The 19,935-nt window shown below is 52.5% G+C and overlaps 66 non-coding genes across 66 annotated transcripts; all 66 read right to left on the bottom strand.

Moving 5' to 3' along the window:
* Window positions 1–6: 6 nt before the first annotated feature.
* LOC122284515 lies at window positions 7–125 on the bottom strand. Its single transcript, XR_006231880.1, has one exon. It is a non-coding gene; the product is annotated as a 5S ribosomal RNA (ribosomal RNA).
* A 189-nt stretch (window positions 126–314) lies between these two features.
* On the bottom strand, window positions 315–433 carry LOC122288701. The gene has a single exon (XR_006235954.1). It is a non-coding gene; the product is annotated as a 5S ribosomal RNA (ribosomal RNA).
* A 178-nt stretch (window positions 434–611) lies between these two features.
* LOC122284514 lies at window positions 612–730 on the bottom strand. Its single transcript, XR_006231879.1, has one exon. It is a non-coding gene; the product is annotated as a 5S ribosomal RNA (ribosomal RNA).
* Window positions 731–920: 190 nt separating this feature from the next.
* On the bottom strand, window positions 921–1,039 carry LOC122287052. The gene has a single exon (XR_006234359.1). It is a non-coding gene; the product is annotated as a 5S ribosomal RNA (ribosomal RNA).
* A 178-nt stretch (window positions 1,040–1,217) lies between these two features.
* LOC122287654 lies at window positions 1,218–1,336 on the bottom strand. Its single transcript, XR_006234944.1, has one exon. It is a non-coding gene; the product is annotated as a 5S ribosomal RNA (ribosomal RNA).
* Window positions 1,337–1,525: 189 nt separating this feature from the next.
* Window positions 1,526–1,644, bottom strand: LOC122284513. Its single transcript, XR_006231878.1, has one exon. It is a non-coding gene; the product is annotated as a 5S ribosomal RNA (ribosomal RNA).
* Window positions 1,645–1,833: 189 nt separating this feature from the next.
* Window positions 1,834–1,952, bottom strand: LOC122284512. The gene has a single exon (XR_006231877.1). It is a non-coding gene; the product is annotated as a 5S ribosomal RNA (ribosomal RNA).
* A 178-nt stretch (window positions 1,953–2,130) lies between these two features.
* Window positions 2,131–2,249, bottom strand: LOC122284511. Its single transcript, XR_006231876.1, has one exon. It is a non-coding gene; the product is annotated as a 5S ribosomal RNA (ribosomal RNA).
* A 189-nt stretch (window positions 2,250–2,438) lies between these two features.
* Window positions 2,439–2,557, bottom strand: LOC122284510. The gene has a single exon (XR_006231875.1). It is a non-coding gene; the product is annotated as a 5S ribosomal RNA (ribosomal RNA).
* A 189-nt stretch (window positions 2,558–2,746) lies between these two features.
* LOC122288091 lies at window positions 2,747–2,865 on the bottom strand. Its single transcript, XR_006235366.1, has one exon. It is a non-coding gene; the product is annotated as a 5S ribosomal RNA (ribosomal RNA).
* A 178-nt stretch (window positions 2,866–3,043) lies between these two features.
* LOC122288137 lies at window positions 3,044–3,162 on the bottom strand. Its single transcript, XR_006235410.1, has one exon. It is a non-coding gene; the product is annotated as a 5S ribosomal RNA (ribosomal RNA).
* A 189-nt stretch (window positions 3,163–3,351) lies between these two features.
* On the bottom strand, window positions 3,352–3,470 carry LOC122284509. Its single transcript, XR_006231874.1, has one exon. It is a non-coding gene; the product is annotated as a 5S ribosomal RNA (ribosomal RNA).
* Window positions 3,471–3,659: 189 nt separating this feature from the next.
* On the bottom strand, window positions 3,660–3,778 carry LOC122284508. The gene has a single exon (XR_006231873.1). It is a non-coding gene; the product is annotated as a 5S ribosomal RNA (ribosomal RNA).
* A 189-nt stretch (window positions 3,779–3,967) lies between these two features.
* LOC122284507 lies at window positions 3,968–4,086 on the bottom strand. The gene has a single exon (XR_006231872.1). It is a non-coding gene; the product is annotated as a 5S ribosomal RNA (ribosomal RNA).
* Window positions 4,087–4,264: 178 nt separating this feature from the next.
* Window positions 4,265–4,383, bottom strand: LOC122284506. The gene has a single exon (XR_006231871.1). It is a non-coding gene; the product is annotated as a 5S ribosomal RNA (ribosomal RNA).
* A 189-nt stretch (window positions 4,384–4,572) lies between these two features.
* Window positions 4,573–4,691, bottom strand: LOC122284503. The gene has a single exon (XR_006231869.1). It is a non-coding gene; the product is annotated as a 5S ribosomal RNA (ribosomal RNA).
* A 189-nt stretch (window positions 4,692–4,880) lies between these two features.
* Window positions 4,881–4,999, bottom strand: LOC122284502. The gene has a single exon (XR_006231868.1). It is a non-coding gene; the product is annotated as a 5S ribosomal RNA (ribosomal RNA).
* A 178-nt stretch (window positions 5,000–5,177) lies between these two features.
* On the bottom strand, window positions 5,178–5,296 carry LOC122284501. The gene has a single exon (XR_006231867.1). It is a non-coding gene; the product is annotated as a 5S ribosomal RNA (ribosomal RNA).
* A 189-nt stretch (window positions 5,297–5,485) lies between these two features.
* Window positions 5,486–5,604, bottom strand: LOC122284500. Its single transcript, XR_006231866.1, has one exon. It is a non-coding gene; the product is annotated as a 5S ribosomal RNA (ribosomal RNA).
* A 189-nt stretch (window positions 5,605–5,793) lies between these two features.
* On the bottom strand, window positions 5,794–5,912 carry LOC122284499. The gene has a single exon (XR_006231865.1). It is a non-coding gene; the product is annotated as a 5S ribosomal RNA (ribosomal RNA).
* Window positions 5,913–6,090: 178 nt separating this feature from the next.
* On the bottom strand, window positions 6,091–6,209 carry LOC122284498. The gene has a single exon (XR_006231864.1). It is a non-coding gene; the product is annotated as a 5S ribosomal RNA (ribosomal RNA).
* A 189-nt stretch (window positions 6,210–6,398) lies between these two features.
* On the bottom strand, window positions 6,399–6,517 carry LOC122284497. Its single transcript, XR_006231863.1, has one exon. It is a non-coding gene; the product is annotated as a 5S ribosomal RNA (ribosomal RNA).
* A 189-nt stretch (window positions 6,518–6,706) lies between these two features.
* Window positions 6,707–6,825, bottom strand: LOC122288700. Its single transcript, XR_006235953.1, has one exon. It is a non-coding gene; the product is annotated as a 5S ribosomal RNA (ribosomal RNA).
* Window positions 6,826–7,003: 178 nt separating this feature from the next.
* On the bottom strand, window positions 7,004–7,122 carry LOC122284496. Its single transcript, XR_006231862.1, has one exon. It is a non-coding gene; the product is annotated as a 5S ribosomal RNA (ribosomal RNA).
* Window positions 7,123–7,312: 190 nt separating this feature from the next.
* On the bottom strand, window positions 7,313–7,431 carry LOC122287050. The gene has a single exon (XR_006234357.1). It is a non-coding gene; the product is annotated as a 5S ribosomal RNA (ribosomal RNA).
* Window positions 7,432–7,609: 178 nt separating this feature from the next.
* LOC122287653 lies at window positions 7,610–7,728 on the bottom strand. The gene has a single exon (XR_006234943.1). It is a non-coding gene; the product is annotated as a 5S ribosomal RNA (ribosomal RNA).
* Window positions 7,729–7,917: 189 nt separating this feature from the next.
* LOC122284495 lies at window positions 7,918–8,036 on the bottom strand. The gene has a single exon (XR_006231861.1). It is a non-coding gene; the product is annotated as a 5S ribosomal RNA (ribosomal RNA).
* Window positions 8,037–8,225: 189 nt separating this feature from the next.
* On the bottom strand, window positions 8,226–8,344 carry LOC122284494. Its single transcript, XR_006231860.1, has one exon. It is a non-coding gene; the product is annotated as a 5S ribosomal RNA (ribosomal RNA).
* Window positions 8,345–8,522: 178 nt separating this feature from the next.
* On the bottom strand, window positions 8,523–8,641 carry LOC122284492. Its single transcript, XR_006231858.1, has one exon. It is a non-coding gene; the product is annotated as a 5S ribosomal RNA (ribosomal RNA).
* Window positions 8,642–8,830: 189 nt separating this feature from the next.
* Window positions 8,831–8,949, bottom strand: LOC122284491. Its single transcript, XR_006231857.1, has one exon. It is a non-coding gene; the product is annotated as a 5S ribosomal RNA (ribosomal RNA).
* A 189-nt stretch (window positions 8,950–9,138) lies between these two features.
* LOC122288090 lies at window positions 9,139–9,257 on the bottom strand. The gene has a single exon (XR_006235365.1). It is a non-coding gene; the product is annotated as a 5S ribosomal RNA (ribosomal RNA).
* A 178-nt stretch (window positions 9,258–9,435) lies between these two features.
* Window positions 9,436–9,554, bottom strand: LOC122288136. Its single transcript, XR_006235409.1, has one exon. It is a non-coding gene; the product is annotated as a 5S ribosomal RNA (ribosomal RNA).
* A 189-nt stretch (window positions 9,555–9,743) lies between these two features.
* LOC122284490 lies at window positions 9,744–9,862 on the bottom strand. Its single transcript, XR_006231856.1, has one exon. It is a non-coding gene; the product is annotated as a 5S ribosomal RNA (ribosomal RNA).
* A 189-nt stretch (window positions 9,863–10,051) lies between these two features.
* On the bottom strand, window positions 10,052–10,170 carry LOC122284488. Its single transcript, XR_006231855.1, has one exon. It is a non-coding gene; the product is annotated as a 5S ribosomal RNA (ribosomal RNA).
* Window positions 10,171–10,359: 189 nt separating this feature from the next.
* On the bottom strand, window positions 10,360–10,478 carry LOC122284487. Its single transcript, XR_006231854.1, has one exon. It is a non-coding gene; the product is annotated as a 5S ribosomal RNA (ribosomal RNA).
* A 178-nt stretch (window positions 10,479–10,656) lies between these two features.
* LOC122284486 lies at window positions 10,657–10,775 on the bottom strand. The gene has a single exon (XR_006231853.1). It is a non-coding gene; the product is annotated as a 5S ribosomal RNA (ribosomal RNA).
* A 189-nt stretch (window positions 10,776–10,964) lies between these two features.
* LOC122284485 lies at window positions 10,965–11,083 on the bottom strand. The gene has a single exon (XR_006231852.1). It is a non-coding gene; the product is annotated as a 5S ribosomal RNA (ribosomal RNA).
* A 189-nt stretch (window positions 11,084–11,272) lies between these two features.
* Window positions 11,273–11,391, bottom strand: LOC122287994. The gene has a single exon (XR_006235272.1). It is a non-coding gene; the product is annotated as a 5S ribosomal RNA (ribosomal RNA).
* Window positions 11,392–11,569: 178 nt separating this feature from the next.
* LOC122283084 lies at window positions 11,570–11,688 on the bottom strand. Its single transcript, XR_006230568.1, has one exon. It is a non-coding gene; the product is annotated as a 5S ribosomal RNA (ribosomal RNA).
* Window positions 11,689–11,877: 189 nt separating this feature from the next.
* On the bottom strand, window positions 11,878–11,996 carry LOC122287239. The gene has a single exon (XR_006234540.1). It is a non-coding gene; the product is annotated as a 5S ribosomal RNA (ribosomal RNA).
* A 189-nt stretch (window positions 11,997–12,185) lies between these two features.
* LOC122284484 lies at window positions 12,186–12,304 on the bottom strand. Its single transcript, XR_006231851.1, has one exon. It is a non-coding gene; the product is annotated as a 5S ribosomal RNA (ribosomal RNA).
* Window positions 12,305–12,493: 189 nt separating this feature from the next.
* LOC122287993 lies at window positions 12,494–12,612 on the bottom strand. The gene has a single exon (XR_006235271.1). It is a non-coding gene; the product is annotated as a 5S ribosomal RNA (ribosomal RNA).
* A 178-nt stretch (window positions 12,613–12,790) lies between these two features.
* Window positions 12,791–12,909, bottom strand: LOC122283083. The gene has a single exon (XR_006230567.1). It is a non-coding gene; the product is annotated as a 5S ribosomal RNA (ribosomal RNA).
* Window positions 12,910–13,098: 189 nt separating this feature from the next.
* On the bottom strand, window positions 13,099–13,217 carry LOC122284483. The gene has a single exon (XR_006231850.1). It is a non-coding gene; the product is annotated as a 5S ribosomal RNA (ribosomal RNA).
* A 189-nt stretch (window positions 13,218–13,406) lies between these two features.
* Window positions 13,407–13,525, bottom strand: LOC122284482. The gene has a single exon (XR_006231848.1). It is a non-coding gene; the product is annotated as a 5S ribosomal RNA (ribosomal RNA).
* A 189-nt stretch (window positions 13,526–13,714) lies between these two features.
* Window positions 13,715–13,833, bottom strand: LOC122284480. Its single transcript, XR_006231846.1, has one exon. It is a non-coding gene; the product is annotated as a 5S ribosomal RNA (ribosomal RNA).
* A 189-nt stretch (window positions 13,834–14,022) lies between these two features.
* On the bottom strand, window positions 14,023–14,141 carry LOC122284479. Its single transcript, XR_006231845.1, has one exon. It is a non-coding gene; the product is annotated as a 5S ribosomal RNA (ribosomal RNA).
* Window positions 14,142–14,319: 178 nt separating this feature from the next.
* On the bottom strand, window positions 14,320–14,438 carry LOC122284478. Its single transcript, XR_006231844.1, has one exon. It is a non-coding gene; the product is annotated as a 5S ribosomal RNA (ribosomal RNA).
* A 189-nt stretch (window positions 14,439–14,627) lies between these two features.
* Window positions 14,628–14,746, bottom strand: LOC122284477. The gene has a single exon (XR_006231842.1). It is a non-coding gene; the product is annotated as a 5S ribosomal RNA (ribosomal RNA).
* Window positions 14,747–14,935: 189 nt separating this feature from the next.
* Window positions 14,936–15,054, bottom strand: LOC122284476. The gene has a single exon (XR_006231841.1). It is a non-coding gene; the product is annotated as a 5S ribosomal RNA (ribosomal RNA).
* Window positions 15,055–15,232: 178 nt separating this feature from the next.
* Window positions 15,233–15,351, bottom strand: LOC122287652. Its single transcript, XR_006234942.1, has one exon. It is a non-coding gene; the product is annotated as a 5S ribosomal RNA (ribosomal RNA).
* A 189-nt stretch (window positions 15,352–15,540) lies between these two features.
* LOC122284475 lies at window positions 15,541–15,659 on the bottom strand. The gene has a single exon (XR_006231840.1). It is a non-coding gene; the product is annotated as a 5S ribosomal RNA (ribosomal RNA).
* A 189-nt stretch (window positions 15,660–15,848) lies between these two features.
* Window positions 15,849–15,967, bottom strand: LOC122284474. The gene has a single exon (XR_006231839.1). It is a non-coding gene; the product is annotated as a 5S ribosomal RNA (ribosomal RNA).
* Window positions 15,968–16,145: 178 nt separating this feature from the next.
* On the bottom strand, window positions 16,146–16,264 carry LOC122284473. Its single transcript, XR_006231838.1, has one exon. It is a non-coding gene; the product is annotated as a 5S ribosomal RNA (ribosomal RNA).
* Window positions 16,265–16,453: 189 nt separating this feature from the next.
* On the bottom strand, window positions 16,454–16,572 carry LOC122284472. Its single transcript, XR_006231836.1, has one exon. It is a non-coding gene; the product is annotated as a 5S ribosomal RNA (ribosomal RNA).
* A 189-nt stretch (window positions 16,573–16,761) lies between these two features.
* LOC122284471 lies at window positions 16,762–16,880 on the bottom strand. Its single transcript, XR_006231835.1, has one exon. It is a non-coding gene; the product is annotated as a 5S ribosomal RNA (ribosomal RNA).
* A 178-nt stretch (window positions 16,881–17,058) lies between these two features.
* Window positions 17,059–17,177, bottom strand: LOC122287651. The gene has a single exon (XR_006234941.1). It is a non-coding gene; the product is annotated as a 5S ribosomal RNA (ribosomal RNA).
* Window positions 17,178–17,366: 189 nt separating this feature from the next.
* Window positions 17,367–17,485, bottom strand: LOC122284469. Its single transcript, XR_006231833.1, has one exon. It is a non-coding gene; the product is annotated as a 5S ribosomal RNA (ribosomal RNA).
* Window positions 17,486–17,674: 189 nt separating this feature from the next.
* LOC122284468 lies at window positions 17,675–17,793 on the bottom strand. Its single transcript, XR_006231832.1, has one exon. It is a non-coding gene; the product is annotated as a 5S ribosomal RNA (ribosomal RNA).
* A 178-nt stretch (window positions 17,794–17,971) lies between these two features.
* On the bottom strand, window positions 17,972–18,090 carry LOC122284467. The gene has a single exon (XR_006231830.1). It is a non-coding gene; the product is annotated as a 5S ribosomal RNA (ribosomal RNA).
* Window positions 18,091–18,279: 189 nt separating this feature from the next.
* Window positions 18,280–18,398, bottom strand: LOC122284466. Its single transcript, XR_006231829.1, has one exon. It is a non-coding gene; the product is annotated as a 5S ribosomal RNA (ribosomal RNA).
* Window positions 18,399–18,587: 189 nt separating this feature from the next.
* On the bottom strand, window positions 18,588–18,706 carry LOC122284465. The gene has a single exon (XR_006231828.1). It is a non-coding gene; the product is annotated as a 5S ribosomal RNA (ribosomal RNA).
* Window positions 18,707–18,884: 178 nt separating this feature from the next.
* Window positions 18,885–19,003, bottom strand: LOC122284464. Its single transcript, XR_006231827.1, has one exon. It is a non-coding gene; the product is annotated as a 5S ribosomal RNA (ribosomal RNA).
* Window positions 19,004–19,192: 189 nt separating this feature from the next.
* Window positions 19,193–19,311, bottom strand: LOC122284463. Its single transcript, XR_006231826.1, has one exon. It is a non-coding gene; the product is annotated as a 5S ribosomal RNA (ribosomal RNA).
* Window positions 19,312–19,500: 189 nt separating this feature from the next.
* Window positions 19,501–19,619, bottom strand: LOC122284462. Its single transcript, XR_006231825.1, has one exon. It is a non-coding gene; the product is annotated as a 5S ribosomal RNA (ribosomal RNA).
* Window positions 19,620–19,797: 178 nt separating this feature from the next.
* Window positions 19,798–19,916, bottom strand: LOC122284461. Its single transcript, XR_006231824.1, has one exon. It is a non-coding gene; the product is annotated as a 5S ribosomal RNA (ribosomal RNA).
* Between the last annotated feature and the right edge of the window lie 19 nt (window positions 19,917–19,935).

The following is a 19,935-nucleotide window of genomic DNA, read 5'->3' as shown; positions in this document are numbered from 1 at the left end:
AAAGGGGGGGTGCAACACGAGGACTTCCCAGGAGGTCACCCATCCTAGTACTACTCTCGCCCAAGCACGCTTAACTGCGGAGTTCTGATGGGATCCGGTGCATTAGTGCTGGTATGATCGCACCCATCATGCTACCAGCGAAAAACTAATATAATCCTATTACGACCTAGCCGCACCCTGCCTATCTCATGCCAACCGGCGATCTGACCGATACCCATTGCTACGCGATGGGGTCGGTGCGATTTTCCTAAAAATCCATTCCCTGGTTCTCGTTCCGGTCCATCCGACCAGAGATGCGGTAAAAATTAAAAGGGGGGGTGCAACACGAGGACTTCCCAGGAGGTCACCCATCCTAGTACTACTCTCGCCGAAGCACGCTTAACTGCGGAGTTCTGATGGGATCCGGTGCATTAGTGCTGGTATGATCGCACCCATCATGCTACCAGCGAAAAACTAATATAATCCTATTACGACCTAGCCGCACCCTGCCTATCCCATGCCAACTGGCGATCTGATTGATAGCGATGGGGTCGGTGCGATTTTCCTAAGAATCCATTGCCCGGTTGTCGTTCCGGTCCATCCGACCGGAGATGCGGTAAAAATAAAAAGGGGGGGTGCAACACGAGGACTTCCCAGGAGGTCACCCATCCTAGTACTACTCTCGCCCAAGCACGCTTAACTGCGGAGTTCTGATGGGATCCGGTGCATTAGTGCTGGTATGATCGCACCCATCATGCTACCAGCGAAAAACTAATATAATCCTATTACGACCTAGCCGCACCCTGCCTATCTCATGCCAACCGGCGATCTGACCGATACCCATTGCTACGCGATGGGGTCGGTGCGATTTTCCTAAAAATCCATTCCCTGGTTCTCGTTCCGGTCCATCCGACCAGAGATGCGGTAAAAATTAAAAGGGGGGGGTGCAACACGAGGGCTTCCCAGGAGGTCACCCATCCTAGTACTACTCTCGCCCAAGCACGCTTAACTGCGGAGTTCTGATGGGATCCGGTGCATTAGTGCTGGTATGATCGCACCCATCATGCTACCAGCGAAAAACTAATATAATCCTATTACGACCTAGCCGCACCCTGCCTATCCCATGCCAACTGGCGATCTGATTGATAGCGATGGGGTCGGTGCGATTTTCCTAAGAATCCATTGCCCGGTTGTCGTTCCGGTCCATCCGACCGGAGATGCGGTAAAAATAAAAAGGGGGGGTGCAACACGAGGACTTCCCAGGAGATCACCCATCCTAGTACTACTCTCGCCCAAGCACGCTTAACTGCGGAGTTCTGATGGGATCCGGTGCATTAGTGCTGGTATGATCGCACCCATCATGCTACCAGCGAAAAACTAATATAATCCTATTACGACCTAGCCGCACCATGCCTATCCCATGCCAACCGGCGATCTGATCGATACCCATTGCTACGCGATGGGGTCGGTGCGATTTTCCTAAGAATCCATTGCCCGGTTGTCGTTCCGGTCCATCCGACCGGAGATGCGGTAAAAATAAAAAGGGGGGGTGCAACACGAGGACTTCCCAGGAGGTCACCCATCCTAGTACTACTCTCGCCCAAGCACGCTTAACTGCGGAGTTCTGATGGGATCCGGTGCATTAGTGCTGGTATGATCGCACCCATCATGCTACCAGCGAAAAACTAATATAATCCTATTACGACCTAGCCGCACCCTGCCTATCTCATGCCAACCGGCGATCTGACAGATACCCATTGCTACGCGATGGGGTCGGTGCGATTTTCCTAAAAATCCATTCCCTGGTTCTCGTTCCGGTCCATCCGACCAGAGATGCGGTAAAAATTAAAAGGGGGGGTGCAACACGAGGACTTCCCAGGAGGTCACCCATCCTAGTACTACTCTCGCCCAAGCACGCTTAACTGCGGAGTTCTGATGGGATCCGGTGCATTAGTGCTGGTATGATCGCACCCATCATGCTACCAGCGAAAAACTAATATAATCCTATTACGACCTAGCCGCACCCTGCCTATCCCATGCCAACTGGCGATCTGATTGATAGCGATGGGGTCGGTGCGATTTTCCTAAGAATCCATTGCCCGGTTGTCGTTCCGGTCCATCCGACCGGAGATGCGGTAAAAATAAAAAGGGGGGGTGCAACACGAGGACTTCCCAGGAGGTCACCCATCCTAGTACTACTCTCGCCCAAGCACGCTTAACTGCGGAGTTCTGATGGGATCCGGTGCATTAGTGCTGGTATGATCGCACCCATCATGCTACCAGCGAAAAACTAATATAATCCTATTACGACCTAGCCGCACCATGCCTATCCCATGCCAACCGGCGATCTGATCGATACCCATTGCTACGCGAAGGGGTCGGTGCGATTTTCCTAAGAATCCATTGCCCGGTTGTCGTTCCGGTCCATCCGACCGGAGATGCGGTAAAAATAAAAAAGGGGGGTGCAACACGAGGACTTCCCAGGAGGTCACCCATCCTAGTACTACTCTCGCCCAAGCACGCTTAACTGCGGAGTTCTGATGGGATCCGGTGCATTAGTGCTGGTATGATCGCACCCATCATGCTACCAGCGAAAAACTAATATAATCCCATTACGACCTAGCCGCACCCTGCCTATCTCATGCCAACCGGCGATCTGACCGATACCCATTGCTACGCGATGGGGTCGGTGCGATTTTCCTAAAAATCCATTCCCTGGTTCTCGTTCCGGTCCATCCGACCAGAGATGCGGTAAAAATTAAAAGGGGGGGTGCAACACGAGGACTTCCCAGGAGGTCACCCATCCTAGTACTACTCTCGCCCAAGCACGCTTAACTGCGGAGTTCTGATGGGATCCGTTGCATTAGTGCTGGTATGATCGCACCCATCATGCTACCAGCGAAAAACTAATATAATCCTATTACGACCTAGCCGCACCCTGCCTATCCCATGCCAACTGGCGATCTGATTGATAGCGATGGGGTCGGTGCGATTTTCCTAAGAATCCATTGCCCGGTTGTCGTTCCGGTCCATCCGACCGGAGATGCGGTAAAAATAAAAAGGGGGGGTGCAACACGAGGACTTCCCAGGAGGTCACCCATCCTAGTACTACTCTCGCCCAGGCACGCTTAACTGCGGAGTTCTGATGGGATCCGGTGCATTAGTGCTGGTAGGATCGCACCCATCATGCTACCAGCGAAAAACTAATATAATCCTATTACGACCTAGCCGCACCATGCCTATCCCATGCCAACCGGCGATCTGATCGATACCCATTGCTACGCGATGGGGTCGGTGCGATTTTCCTAAGAATCCATTGCCCGGTTGTCGTTCCGGTCCATCCGACCGGAGATGCGGTAAAAATAAAAAGGAGGGGTGCAACACGAGGACTTCCCAGGAGGTCACCCATCCTAGTACTACTCTCGCCCAAGCACGCTTAACTGCGGAGTTCTGATGGGATCCGGTGCATTAGTGCTGGTATGATCGCACCCATCATGCTACCAGCGAAAAACTAATATAATCCTATTACGACCTAGCCGCACCATGCCTATCCCATGCCAACCGGCGATCTGATCGATACCCATTGCTACGCGATGGGGTCGGTGCGATTTTCCTAAGAATCCATTGCCCGGTTGTCGTTCCGGTCCATCCGACCGGAGATGCGGTAAAAATAAAAAGGGGGGGTGCAACACGAGGACTTCCCAGGAGGTCACCCATCCTAGTACTACTCTCGCCCAAGCACGCTTAACTGCGGAGTTCTGATGGGATCCGGTGCATTAGTGCTGGTATGATCGCACCCATCATGCTACCAGCGAAAAACTAATATAATCCTATTACGACCTAGCCGCACCCTGCCTATCTCATGCCAACCGGCGATCTGACAGATACCCATTGCTACGCGATGGGGTCGGTGCGATTTTCCTAAAAATCCATTCCCTGGTTCTCGTTCCGGTCCATCCGACCAGAGATGCGGTAAAAATTAAAAGGGGGGGTGCAACACGAGGACTTCCCAGGAGGTCACCCATCCTAGTACTACTCTCGCCCAAGCACGCTTAACTGCGGAGTTCTGATGGGATCCGGTGCATTAGTGCTGGTATGATCGCACCCATCATGCTACCAGCGAAAAACTAATATAATCCTATTACGACCTAGCCGCACCCTGCCTATCCCATGCCAACTGGCGATCTGATTGATAGCGATGGGGTCGGTGCGATTTTCCTAAGAATCCATTGCCCGGTTGTCGTTCCGGTCCATCCGACCGGAGATGCGGTAAAAATAAAAAGGGGGGGTGCAACACGAGGACTTCCCAGGAGGTCACCCATCCTAGTACTACTCTCGCCCAAGCACGCTTAACTGCGGAGTTCTGATGGGATCCGGTGCATTAGTGCTGGTATGATCGCACCCATCATGCTACCAGCGAAAAACTAATATAATCCTATTACGACCTAGCCGCACCATGCCTATCCCATGCCAACCGGCGATCTGATCGATACCCATTGCTACGCGATGGGGTCGGTGCGATTTTCCTAAGAATCCATTGCCCGGTTGTCGTTCCGGTCCATCCGACCGGAGATGCGGTAAAAATAAAAAGGGGGGGTGCAACACGAGGACTTCCCAGGAGGTCACCCATCCTAGTACTACTCTCGCCCAAGCACGCTTAACTGCGGAGTTCTGATGGGATCCGGTGCATTAGTGCTGGTATGATCGCACCCATCATGCTACCAGCGAAAAACTAATATAATCCTATTACGACCTAGCCGCACCCTGCCTATCTCATGCCAACCGGCGATCTGACCGATACCCATTGCTACGCGATGGGGTCGGTGCGATTTTCCTAAAAATCCATTCCCTGGTTCTCGTTCCGGTCCATCCGACCAGAGATGCGGTAAAAATTAAAAGGGGGGGTGCAACACGAGGACTTCCCAGGAGGTCACCCATCCTAGTACTACTCTCGCCCAAGCACGCTTAACTGCGGAGTTCTGATGGGATCCGGTGCATTAGTGCTGGTATGATCGCACCCATCATGCTACCAGCGAAAAACTAATATAATCCTATTACGACCTAGCCGCACCCTGCCTATCCCATGCCAACTGGCGATCTGATTGATAGCGATGGGGTCGGTGCGATTTTCCTAAGAATCCATTGCCCGGTTGTCGTTCCGGTCCATCCGACCGGAGATGCGGTAAAAATAAAAAGGGGGGGTGCAACACGAGGACTTCCCAGGAGGTCACCCATCCTAGTACTACTCTCGCCCAAGCACGCTTAACTGCGGAGTTCTGATGGGATCCGGTGCATTAGTGCTGGTATGATCGCACCCATCATGCTACCAGCGAAAAACTAATATAATCCTATTACGACCTAGCCGCACCCTGCCTATCTCATGCCAACCGGCGATCTGACCGATACCCATTGCTACGCGATGGGGTCGGTGCGATTTTCCTAAAAATCCATTCCCTGGTTCTCGTTCCGGTCCATCCGACCAGAGATGCGGTAAAAATTAAAAGGGGGGGTGCAACACGAGGACTTCCCAGGAGGTCACCCATCCTAGTACTACTCTCGCCCAAGCACGCTTAACTGCGGAGTTCTGATGGGATCCGGTGCATTAGTGCTGGTATGATCGCACCCATCATGCTACCAGCAAAAAACTAATATAATCCTATTACGACCTAGCCGCACCCTGCCTATCTCATGCCAACCGGCGATCTGACCGATACCCATCGCTACGCGATGGGGTCGGTGCGATTTTCCTAAAAATCCATTCCCTGGTTCTCGTTCCGGTCCATCCGACCAGAGATGCGGTAAAAATTAAAAGGGGGGGTGCAACACGAGGACTTCCCAGGAGGTCACCCATCCTAGTACTACTCTCGCCCAAGCACGCTTAACTGCGGAGTTCTGATGGGATCCGGTGCATTAGTGCTGGTATGATCGCACCCATCATGCTACCAGCGAAAAACTAATATAATCCTATTACGACCTAGCCGCACCCTGCCTATCCCATGCCAACTGGCGATCTGATTGATAGCGATGGGGTCGGTGCGATTTTCCTAAGAATCCATTGCCCGGTTGTCGTTCCGGTCCATCCGACCGGAGATGCGGTAAAAATAAAAAGGGGGGGTGCAACACGAGGACTTCCCAGGAGGTCACCCATCCTAGTACTACTCTCGCCCAAGCACGCTTAACTGCGGAGTTCTGATGGGATCCGGTGCATTAGTGCTGGTATGATCGCACCCATCATGCTACCAGCGAAAAACTAATATAATCCTATTACGACCTAGCCGCACCATGCCTATCCCATGCCAACCGGCGATCTGATCGATACCCATTGCTACGCGATGGGGTCGGTGCGATTTTCCTAAGAATCCATTGCCCGGTTGTCGTTCCGGTCCATCCGACCGGAGATGCGGTAAAAATAAAAAGGGGGGGTGCAACACGAGGACTTCCCAGGAGGTCACCCATCCTAGTACTACTCTCGCCCAAGCACGCTTAACTGCGGAGTTCTGATGGGATCCGGTGCATTAGTGCTGGTATGATCGCACCCATCATGCTACCAGCGAAAAACTAATATAATCCTATTACGACCTAGCCGCACCCTGCCTATCTCATGCCAACCGGCGATCTGACCGATACCCATTGCTACGCGATGGGGTCGGTGCGATTTTCCTAAAAATCCATTCCCTGGTTCTCGTTCCGGTCCATCCGACCAGAGATGCGGTAAAAATTAAAAGGGGGGGTGCAACACGAGGACTTCCCAGGAGGTCACCCATCCTAGTACTACTCTCGCCGAAGCACGCTTAACTGCGGAGTTCTGATGGGATCCGGTGCATTAGTGCTGGTATGATCGCACCCATCATGCTACCAGCGAAAAACTAATATAATCCTATTACGACCTAGCCGCACCCTGCCTATCCCATGCCAACTGGCGATCTGATTGATAGCGATGGGGTCGGTGCGATTTTCCTAAGAATCCATTGCCCGGTTGTCGTTCCGGTCCATCCGACCGGAGATGCGGTAAAAATAAAAAGGGGGGGTGCAACACGAGGACTTCCCAGGAGGTCACCCATCCTAGTACTACTCTCGCCCAAGCACGCTTAACTGCGGAGTTCTGATGGGATCCGGTGCATTAGTGCTGGTATGATCGCACCCATCATGCTACCAGCGAAAAACTAATATAATCCTATTACGACCTAGCCGCACCCTGCCTATCTCATGCCAACCGGCGATCTGACCGATACCCATTGCTACGCGATGGGGTCGGTGCGATTTTCCTAAAAATCCATTCCCTGGTTCTCGTTCCGGTCCATCCGACCAGAGATGCGGTAAAAATTAAAAGGGGGGGGTGCAACACGAGGGCTTCCCAGGAGGTCACCCATCCTAGTACTACTCTCGCCCAAGCACGCTTAACTGCGGAGTTCTGATGGGATCCGGTGCATTAGTGCTGGTATGATCGCACCCATCATGCTACCAGCGAAAAACTAATATAATCCTATTACGACCTAGCCGCACCCTGCCTATCCCATGCCAACTGGCGATCTGATTGATAGCGATGGGGTCGGTGCGATTTTCCTAAGAATCCATTGCCCGGTTGTCGTTCCGGTCCATCCGACCGGAGATGCGGTAAAAATAAAAAGGGGGGGTGCAACACGAGGACTTCCCAGGAGATCACCCATCCTAGTACTACTCTCGCCCAAGCACGCTTAACTGCGGAGTTCTGATGGGATCCGGTGCATTAGTGCTGGTATGATCGCACCCATCATGCTACCAGCGAAAAACTAATATAATCCTATTACGACCTAGCCGCACCATGCCTATCCCATGCCAACCGGCGATCTGATCGATACCCATTGCTACGCGATGGGGTCGGTGCGATTTTCCTAAGAATCCATTGCCCGGTTGTCGTTCCGGTCCATCCGACCGGAGATGCGGTAAAAATAAAAAGGGGGGGTGCAACACGAGGACTTCCCAGGAGGTCACCCATCCTAGTACTACTCTCGCCCAAGCACGCTTAACTGCGGAGTTCTGATGGGATCCGGTGCATTAGTGCTGGTATGATCGCACCCATCATGCTACCAGCGAAAAACTAATATAATCCTATTACGACCTAGCCGCACCCTGCCTATCTCATGCCAACCGGCGATCTGACAGATACCCATCGCTACGCGATGGGGTCGGTGCGATTTTCCTAAAAATCCATTCCCTGGTTCTCGTTCCGGTCCATCCGACCAGAGATGCGGTAAAAATTAAAAGGGGGGGTGCAACACGAGGACTTCCCAGGAGGTCACCCATCCTAGTACTACTCTCGCCCAAGCACGCTTAACTGCGGAGTTCTGATGGGATCCGGTGCATTAGTGCTGGTATGATCGCACCCATCATGCTACCAGCGAAAAACTAATATAATCCTATTACGACCTAGCCGCACCCTGCCTATCCCATGCCAACTGGCGATCTGATTGATAGCGATGGGGTCGGTGCGATTTTCCTAAGAATCCATTGCCCGGTTGTCGTTCCGGTCCATCCGACCGGAGATGCGGTAAAAATAAAAAGGGGGGGTGCAACACGAGGACTTCCCAGGAGGTCACCCATCCTAGTACTACTCTCGCCCAAGCACGCTTAACTGCGGAGTTCTGATGGGATCCGGTGCATTAGTGCTGGTATGATCGCACCCATCATGCTACCAGCGAAAAACTAATATAATCCTATTACGACCTAGCCGCACCATGCCTATCCCATGCCAACCGGCGATCTGATCGATACCCATTGCTACGCGAAGGGGTCGGTGCGATTTTCCTAAGAATCCATTGCCCGGTTGTCGTTCCGGTCCATCCGACCGGAGATGCGGTAAAAATAAAAAAGGGGGGTGCAACACGAGGACTTCCCAGGAGGTCACCCATCCTAGTACTACTCTCGCCCAAGCACGCTTAACTGCGGAGTTCTGATGGGATCCGGTGCATTAGTGCTGGTATGATCGCACCCATCATGCTACCAGCGAAAAACTAATATAATCCCATTACGACCTAGCCGCACCCTGCCTATCTCATGCCAACCGGCGATCTGACCGATACCCATTGCTACGCGATGGGGTCGGTGCGATTTTCCTAAAAATCCATTCCCTGGTTCTCGTTCCGGTCCATCCGACCAGAGATGCGGTAAAAATTAAAAGGGGGGGTGCAACACGAGGACTTCCCAGGAGGTCACCCATCCTAGTACTACTCTCGCCCAAGCACGCTTAACTGCGGAGTTCTGATGGGATCCGTTGCATTAGTGCTGGTATGATCGCACCCATCATGCTACCAGCGAAAAACTAATATAATCCTATTACGACCTAGCCGCACCCTGCCTATCCCATGCCAACTGGCGATCTGATTGATAGCGATGGGGTCGGTGCGATTTTCCTAAGAATCCATTGCCCGGTTGTCGTTCCGGTCCATCCGACCGGAGATGCGGTAAAAATAAAAAGGGGGGGTGCAACACGAGGACTTCCCAGGAGGTCACCCATCCTAGTACTACTCTCGCCCAGGCACGCTTAACTGCGGAGTTCTGATGGGATCCGGTGCATTAGTGCTGGTAGGATCGCACCCATCATGCTACCAGCGAAAAACTAATATAATCCTATTACGACCTAGCCGCACCATGCCTATCCCATGCCAACCGGCGATCTGATCGATACCCATTGCTACGCGATGGGGTCGGTGCGATTTTCCTAAGAATCCATTGCCCGGTTGTCGTTCCGGTCCATCCGACCGGAGATGCGGTAAAAATAAAAAGGAGGGGTGCAACACGAGGACTTCCCAGGAGGTCACCCATCCTAGTACTACTCTCGCCCAAGCACGCTTAACTGCGGAGTTCTGATGGGATCCGGTGCATTAGTGCTGGTATGATCGCACCCATCATGCTACCAGCGAAAAACTAATATAATCCTATTACGACCTAGCCGCACCATGCCTATCCCATGCCAACCGGCGATCTGATCGATACCCATTGCTACGCGATGGGGTCGGTGCGATTTTCCTAAGAATCCATTGCCCGGTTGTCGTTCCGGTCCATCCGACCGGAGATGCGGTAAAAATAAAAAGGGGGGGTGCAACACGAGGACTTCCCAGGAGGTCACCCATCCTAGTACTACTCTCGCCCAAGCACGCTTAACTGCGGAGTTCTGATGGGATCCGGTGCATTAGTGCTGGTATGATCGCACCCATCATGCTACCAGCGAAAAACTAATATAATCCTATTACGACCTAGCCGCACCCTGCCTATCTCATGCCAACCGGCGATCTGACAGATACCCATTGCTACGCGATGGGGTCGGTGCGATTTTCCTAAAAATCCATTCCCTGGTTCTCGTTCCGGTCCATCCGACCAGAGATGCGGTAAAAATTAAAAGGGGGGGTGCAACACGAGGACTTCCCAGGAGGTCACCCATCCTAGTACTACTCTCGCCCAAGCACGCTTAACTGCGGAGTTCTGATGGGATCCGGTGCATTAGTGCTGGTATGATCGCACCCATCATGCTACCAGCGAAAAACTAATATAATCCTATTACGACCTAGCCGCACCCTGCCTATCCCATGCCAACTGGCGATCTGATTGATAGCGATGGGGTCGGTGCGATTTTCCTAAGAATCCATTGCCCGGTTGTCGTTCCGGTCCATCCGACCGGAGATGCGGTAAAAATAAAAAGGGGGGGTGCAACACGAGGACTTCCCAGGAGGTCACCCATCCTAGTACTACTCTCGCCCAAGCACGCTTAACTGCGGAGTTCTGATGGGATCCGGTGCATTAGTGCTGGTATGATCGCACCCATCATGCTACCAGCGAAAAACTAATATAATCCTATTACGACCTAGCCGCACCATGCCTATCCCATGCCAACCGGCGATCTGATCGATACCCATTGCTACGCGATGGGGTCGGTGCGATTTTCCTAAGAATCCATTGCCCGGTTGTCGTTCCGGTCCATCCGACCGGAGATGCGGTAAAAATAAAAAAGGGGGGTGCAACACGAGGACTTCCCAGGAGGTCACCCATCCTAGTACTACTCTCGCCCAAGCACGCTTAACTGCGGAGTTCTGATGGGATCCGGTGCATTAGTGCTGGTATGATCGCACCCATCATGCTACCAGCGAAAAACTAATATAATCCTATTACGACCTAGCCGCACCCTGCCTATCTCATGCCAACCGGCGATCTGACCGATACCCATTGCTACGCGATGGGGTCGGTGCGATTTTCCTAAAAATCCATTCCCTGGTTCTCGTTCCGGTCCATCCGACCAGAGATGCGGTAAAAATTAAAAGGGGGGGTGCAACACGAGGACTTCCCAGGAGGTCACCCATCCTAGTACTACTCTCGCCCAAGCGCGCTTAACTGCGGAGTTCTGATGGGATCCGGTGCATTAGTGCTGGTATGATCGCACCCATCATGCTACCAGCGAAAAACTAATATAATCCTATTACGACCTAGCCGCACCCTGCCTATCCCATGCCAACTGGCGATCTGATTGATAGCGATGGGGTCGGTGCGATTTTCCTAAGAATCCATTGCCCGGTTGTCGTTCCGGTCCATCCGACCGGAGATGCGGTAAAAATAAAAAGGGGGGGTGCAACACGAGGACTTCCCAGGAGGTCACCCATCCTAGTACTACTCTCGCCCAAGCACGCTTAACTGCTGAGTTCTGATGGGATCCGGTGCATTAGTGCTGGTAGGATCGCACCCATCATGCTACCAGCGAAAAACTAATATAATCCTATTACGACCTAGCCGCACCATGCCTATCCCATGCGAACCGTCGATCTGATCGATACCCATTGCTACGCGATGGGGTCGGTGCGATTTTCCTAAGAATCCATTGCCCGGTTGTCGTTCCGGTCCATCCGACCGGAGATGCGGTAAAAATAAAAAGGAGGGGTGCAACACGAGGACCTCCCAGGAGGTCACCCATCCTAGTACTACTCTCGCCCAAGCACGCTTAACTGCGGAGTTCTGATGGGATCCGGTGCATTAGTGCTGGTATGATCGCACCCATCATGCTACCAGCGAAAAACTAATATAATCCTATTACGACCTAGCCGCACCATGCCTATCCCATGCCAACCGGCGATCTGATCGATACCCATTGCTACGCGATGGGGTCGGTGCGATTTTCCTAAGAATCCATTGCCCGGTTGTCGTTCCGGTCCATCCGACCGGAGATGCGGTAAAAATAAAAAGGGGGGGTGCAACACGAGGACTTCCCAGGAGGTCACCCATCCTAGTACTACTCTCGCCCAAGCACGCTTAACTGCGGAGTTCTGATGGGATCCGGTGCATTAGTGCTGGTATGATCGCACCCATCATGCTACCAGCGAAAAACTAATATAATCCTATTACGACCTAGCCGCACCCTGCCTATCTCATGCCAACCGGCGATCTGACCGATACCCATTGCTACGCGATGGGGTCGGTGCGATTTTCCTAAAAATCCATTCCCTGGTTCTCGTTCCGGTCCATCCGACCAGAGATGCGGTAAAAATTAAAAGGGGGGGTGCAACACGAGGACTTCCCAGGAGGTCACCCATCCTAGTACTACTCTCGCCCAAGCGCGCTTAACTGCGGAGTTCTGATGGGATCCGGTGCATTAGTGCTGGTATGATCGCACCCATCATGCTACCAGCGAAAAACTAATATAATCCTATTACGACCTAGCCGCACCCTGCCTATCCCATGCCAACTGGCGATCTGATTGATAGCGATGGGGTCGGTGCGATTTTCCTAAGAATCCATTGCCCGGTTGTCGTTCCGGTCCATCCGACCGGAGATGCGGTAAAAATAAAAAGGGGGGGTGCAACACGAGGACTTCCCAGGAGGTCACCCATCCTAGTACTACTCTCGCCCAAGCACGCTTAACTGCTGAGTTCTGATGGGATCCGGTGCATTAGTGCTGGTAGGATCGCACCCATCATGCTACCAGCGAAAAACTAATATAATCCTATTACGACCTAGCCGCACCATGCCTATCCCATGCGAACCGTCGATCTGATCGATACCCATTGCTACGCGATGGGGTCGGTGCGATTTTCCTAAGAATCCATTGCCCGGTTGTCGTTCCGGTCCATCCGACCGGAGATGCGGTAAAAATAAAAAGGAGGGGTGCAACACGAGGACTTCCCAGGAGGTCACCCATCCTAGTACTACTCTCGCCCAAGCACGCTTAACTGCGGAGTTCTGATGGGATCCGGTGCATTAGTGCTGGTATGATCGCACCCATCATGCTACCAGCGAAAAACTAATATAATCCTATTACGACCTAGCCGCACCATGCCTATCCCATGCCAACCGGCGATCTGATCGATACCCATTGCTACGCGATGGGGTCGGTGCGATTTTCCTAAGAATCCATTGCCCGGTTGTCGTTCCGGTCCATCCGACCGGAGATGCGGTAAAAATAAAAAGGGGGGGTGCAACACGAGGACTTCCCAGGAGGTCACCCATCCTAGTACTACTCTCGCCCAAGCACGCTTAACTGCGGAGTTCTGATGGGATCCGGTGCATTAGTGCTGGTATGATCGCACCCATCATGCTACCAGCGAAAAACTAATATAATCCTATTACGACCTAGCCGCACCCTGCCTATCTCATGCCAACCGGCGATCTGACCGATACCCATTGCTACGCGATGGGGTCGGTGCGATTTTCCTAAAAATCCATTCCCTGGTTCTCGTTCCGGTCCATCCGACCAGAGATGCGGTAAAAATTAAAAGGGGGGGTGCAACACGAGGACTTCCCAGGAGGTCACCCATCCTAGTACTACTCTCGCCCAAGCACGCTTAACTGCGGAGTTCTGATGGGATCCGGTGCATTAGTGCTGGTATGATCGCACCCATCATGCTACCAGCGAAAAACTAATATAATCCTATTACGACCTAGCCGCACCCTGCCTATCTCATGCCAACCGGCGATCTGACCGATACCCATCGCTACGCGATGGGGTCGGTGCGATTTTCCTAAAAATCCATTCCCTGGTTCTCGTTCCGGTCCATCCGACCAGAGATGCGGTAAAAATTAAAAGGGGGGGTGCAACACGAGGACTTCCCAGGAGGTCACCCATCCTAGTACTACTCTCGCCCAAGCACGCTTAACTGCGGAGTTCTGATGGGATCCGGTGCATTAGTGCTGGTATGATCGCACCCATCATGCTACCAGCGAAAAACTAATATAATCCTATTACGACCTAGCCGCACCCTGCCTATCCCATGCCAACTGGCGATCTGATTGATAGCGATGGGGTCGGTGCGATTTTCCTAAGAATCCATTGCCCGGTTGTCGTTCCGGTCCATCCGACCGGACATGCGGTAAAAATAAAAAGGGGGGGTGCAACACGAGGACTTCCCAGGAGGTCACCCATCCTAGTACTACTCTCGCCCAAGCACGCTTAACTGCGGAGTTCTGATGGGATCCGGTGCATTAGTGCTGGTATGATCGCACCCATCATGCTACCAGCGAAAAACTAATATAATCCTATTACGACCTAGCCGCACCCTGCCTATCTCATGCCAACCGGCGATCTGACCGATACCCATTGCTACGCGATGGGGTCGGTGCGATTTTCCTAAAAATCCATTCCCTGGTTCTCGTTCCGGTCCATCCGACCAGAGATGCGGTAAAAATTAAAAGGGGGGGTGCAACACGAGGACTTCCCAGGAGGTCACCCATCCTAGTACTACTCTCGCCCAAGCACGCTTAACTGCGGAGTTCTGATGGGATCCGGTGCATTAGTGCTGGTATGATCGCACCCATCATGCTACCAGCGAAAAACTAATATAATCCTATTACGACCTAGCCGCACCCTGCCTATCTCATGCCAACCGGCGATCTGACCGATACCCATCGCTACGCGATGGGGTCGGTGCGATTTTCCTAAAAATCCATTCCCTGGTTCTCGTTCCGGTCCATCCGACCAGAGATGCGTTAAAAATTAAAAGGGGGGGTGCAACACGAGGACTTCCCAGGAGGTCACCCATCCTAGTACTACTCTCGCCCAAGCACGCTTAACTGCGGAGTTCTGATGGGATCCGGTGCATTAGTGCTGGTATGATCGCACCCATCATGCTACCAGCGAAAAACTAATATAATCCTATTACGACCTAGCCGCACCCTGCCTATCCCATGCCAACTGGCGATCTGATTGATAGCGATGGGGTCGGTGCGATTTTCCTAAGAATCCATTGCCCGGTTGTCGTTCCGGTCCATCCGACCGGAGATGCGGTAAAAATAAAAAGGGGGGGTGCAACACGAGGACTTCCCAGGAGATCACCCATCCTAGTACTACTCTCGCCCAAGCACGCTTAACTGCGGAGTTCTGATGGGATCCGGTGCATTAGTGCTGGTATGATCGCACCCATCATGCTACCAGCGAAAAACTAATATAATCCTATTACGACCTAGCCGCACCATGCCTATCCCATGCCAACCGGCGATCTGATCGATACCCATTGCTACGCGATGGGGTCGGTGCGATTTTCCTAAGAATCCATTGCCCGGTTGTCGTTCCGGTCCATCCGACCGGAGATGCGGTAAAAATAAAAAGGGGGGGTGCAACACGAGGACTTCCCAGGAGGTCACCCATCCTAGTACTACTCTCGCCCAAGCACGCTTAACTGCGGAGTTCTGATGGGATCCGGTGCATTAGTGCTGGTATGATCGCACCCATCATGCTACCAGCGAAAAACTAATATAATCCTATTACGACCTAGCCGCACCCTGCCTATCTCATGCCAACCGGCGATCTGACCGATACCCATCGCTACGCGATGGGGTCGGTGCGATTTTCCTAAAAATCCATTCCCTGGTTCTCGTTCCGGTCCATCCGACCAGAGATGCGGTAAAAATTAAAAGGGGGGGTGCAACACGAGGACTTCCCAGGAGGTCACCCATCCTAGTACTACTCTCGCCCAAGCACGCTTAACTGCGGAGTTCTGATGGGATCCGGTGCATTAGTGCTGGTATGATCGCACCCATCATGCTACCAGCGAAAAACTAATATAATCCTATTACGACCTAGCCGCACCCTGCCTATCCCATGCCAACTGGCGATCTGATTGATAGCGATGGGGTCGGTGCGATTTTCCTAAGAATCCATTGCCCGGTTGTCGTTCCGGTCCATCCGACCGGAGATGCGGTAAAAATAAAAAGGGGGGGTGCAACACGAGGACTTCCCAGGAGGTCACCCATCCTAGTACTACTCTCGCCCAAGCACGCTTAACTGCGGAGTTCTGATGGGATCCGGTGCATTAGTGCTGGTATGATCGCACCCATCATGCTACCAGCGAAAAACTAATATAATCCTATTACGACCTAGCCGCACCCTGCCTATCTCATGCCAACCGGCGATCTGACCGATACCCATTGCTACGCGATGGGGTCGGTGCGATTTTCCTAAAAATCCATTCCCTGGTTCTCGTTCCGGTCCATCCGACCAGAGATGCGGTAAAAATTAAAAGGGGGGGTGCAACACGAGGACTTCCCAGGAGGTCACCCATCCTAGTACTACTCTCGCCCAAGCACGCTTAACTGCGGAGTTCTGATGGGATCCGGTGCATTAGTGCTGGTATGATCGCACCCATCATGCTACCAGCGAAAAACTAATATAATCCTATTACGACCTAGCCGCACCCTGCCTATCTCATGCCAACCGGCGATCTGACCGATACCCATCGCTACGCGATGGGGTCGGTGCGATTTTCCTAAAAATCCATTCCCTGGTTCTCGTTCCGGTCCATCCGACCAGAGATGCGGTAAAAATTAAAAGGGGGGGTGCAACACGAGGACTTCCCAGGAGGTCACCCATCCTAGTACTACTCTCGCCCAAGCACGCTTAACTGCGGAGTTCTGATGGGATCCGGTGCATTAGTGCTGGTATGATCGCACCCATCATGCTACCAGCGAAAAACTAATATAATCCTATTACGACCTAGCCGCACCCTGCCTATCCCATGCCAACTGGCGATCTGATTGATAGCGATGGGGTCGGTGCGATTTTCCTAAGAATCCATTGCCCGGTTGTCGTTCCGGTCCATCCGACCGGAGATGCGGTAAAAATAAAAAGGGGGGGTGCAACACGAGGACTTCCCAGGAGATCACCCATCCTAGTACTACTCTCGCCCAAGCACGCTTAACTGCGGAGTTCTGATGGGATCCGGTGCATTAGTGCTGGTATGATCGCACCCATCATGCTACCAGCGAAAAACTAATATAATCCTATTACGACCTAGCCGCACCATGCCTATCCCATGCCAACCGGCGATCTGATCGATACCCATTGCTACGCGATGGGGTCGGTGCGATTTTCCTAAGAATCCATTGCCCGGTTGTCGTTCCGGTCCATCCGACCGGAGATGCGGTAAAAATAAAAAGGGGGGGTGCAACACGAGGACTTCCCAGGAGGTCACCCATCCTAGTACTACTCTCGCCCAAGCACGCTTAACTGCGGAGTTCTGATGGGATCCGGTGCATTAGTGCTGGTATGATCGCACCCATCATGCTACCAGCGAAAAACTAATATAATCCTATTACGACCTAGCCGCACCCTGCCTATCTCATGCCAACCGGCGATCTGACCGATACCCATCGCTACGCGATGGGGTCGGTGCGATTTTCCTAAAAATCCATTCCCTGGTTCTCGTTCCGGTCCATCCGACCAGAGATGCGGTAAAAATTAAAAGGGGGGGTGCAACACGAGGACTTCCCAGGAGGTCACCCATCCTAGTACTACTCTCGCCCAAGCACGCTTAACTGCGGAGTTCTGATGGGATCCGGTGCATTAGTGCTGGTATGATCGCACCCATCATGCTACCAGCGAAAAACTAATATAATCCTTTTACGACCTAGCCGCACCCTGCCTATCCCATGCCAACTGGCGATCTGATTGATAGCGATGGGGTCGGTGCGATTTTCCTAAGAATCCATTGCCCGGTTGTCGTTCCGGTCCATCCGACCGGAGATGCGGTAAAAATAAAAAGGGGGGGTGCAACACGAGGACTTCCCAGGAGGTCACCCATCCTAGTACTACTCTCGCCCAAGCACGCTTAACTGCGGAGTTCTGATGGGATCCGGTGCATTAGTGCTGGTATGATCGCACCCATCATGCTACCAGCGAAAAACTAATATAATCCTATTACGACCTAGCCGCACCCTGCCTATCTCATGCCAACCGGCGATCTGACCGATACCCATTGCTACGCGATGGGGTCGGTGCGATTTTCCTAAAAATCCATTCCCTGGTTCTCGTTCCGGTCCATCCGACCAGAGATGCGGTAAAAATTAAAAGGGGGGGTGCAACACGAGGACTTCCCAGGAGGTCACCCATCCTAGTACTACTCTCGCCCAAGCACGCTTAACTGCGGAGTTCTGATGGGATCCGGTGCATTAGTGCTGGTATGATCGCACCCATCATGCTACCAGCGAAAAACTAATATAATCCTATTACGACCTAGCCGCACCCTGCCTATCTCATGCCAACCGGCGATCTGACCGATACCCATCGCTACGCGATGGGGTCGGTGCGATTTTCCTAAAAATCCATTCCCTGGTTCTCGTTCCGGTCCATCCGACCAGAGATGCGGTAAAAATTAAAAGGGGGGGTGCAACACGAGGACTTCCCAGGAGGTCACCCATCCTAGTACTACTCTCGCCCAAGCACGCTTAACTGCGGAGTTCTGATGGGATCCGGTGCATTAGTGCTGGTATGATCGCACCCATCATGCTACCAGCGAAAAACTAATATAATCCTATTACGACCTAGCCGCACCCTGCCTATCCCATGCCAACTGGCGATCTGATTGATAGCGATGGGGTCGGTGCGATTTTCCTAAGAATCCATTGCCCGGTTGTCGTTCCGGTCCATCCGACCGGAGATGCGGTAAAAATAAAAAGGGGGGGTGCAACACGAGGACTTCCCAGGAGGTCACCCATCCTAGTACTACTCTCGCCCAAGCACGCTTAACTGCGGAGTTCTGATGGGATCCGGTGCATTAGTGCTGGTATGATCGCACCCATCATGCTACCAGCGAAAAACTAATATAATCCTATTACGACCTAGCCGCACCATGCCTATCCCATGCCAACCGGCGATCTGATCGATACCCATTGCTACGCGATGGGGTCGGTGCGATTTTCCTAAGAATCCATTGCCCGGTTGTCGTTCCGGTCCATCCGACCGGAGATGCGGTAAAAATAAAAAGGGGGGGTGCAACACGAGGACTTCCCAGGAGGTCACCCATCCTAGTACTACTCTCGCCCAAGCACGCTTAACTGCGGAGTTCTGATGGGATCCGGTGCATTAGTGCTGGTATGATCGCACCCATCATGCTACCAGCGAAAAACTAATATAATCCTATTACGACCTAGCCGCACCCTGCCTATCTCATGCCAACCGGCGATCTGACCGATACCCATTGCTACGCGATGGGGTCGGTGCGATTTTCCTAAAAATCCATTCCCTGGTTCTCGTTCCGGTCCATCCGACCAGAGATGCGGTAAAAATTAAAAGGGGGGGTGCAACACGAGGACTTCCCAGGAGGTCACCCATCCTAGTACTACTCTCGCCCAAGCACGCTTAACTGCGGAGTTCTGATGGGATCCGGTGCATTAGTGCTGGTATGATCGCACCCATCATGCTACCAGCGAAAAACTAATATAATCCTATTACGACCTAGCCGCACCCTGCCTATCCCATGCCAACTGGCGATCTGATTGATAGCGATGGGGTCGGTGCGATTTTCCTAAGAATCCATTGCCCGGTTGTCGTTCCGGTCCATCCGACCGGAGATGCGGTAAAAATAAAAAGGGGGGGTGCAACACGAGGACTTCCCAGGAGGTCACCCATCCTAGTACTACTCTCGCCCAAGCACGCTTAACTGCGGAGTTCTGATGGGATCCGGTGCATTAGTGCTGGTATGATCGCACCCATCATGCTACCAGCGAAAA

Source organism: Carya illinoinensis, chromosome 11 (genome assembly GCF_018687715.1).
Source record: "Carya illinoinensis cultivar Pawnee chromosome 11, C.illinoinensisPawnee_v1, whole genome shotgun sequence".
Lineage (NCBI taxonomy): Eukaryota > Viridiplantae > Streptophyta > Magnoliopsida > Fagales > Juglandaceae > Carya > Carya illinoinensis.
The sequence above is the reverse complement of the archived record's forward strand: the minus strand, read 5'-3'. Positions and strand labels throughout refer to the sequence as shown.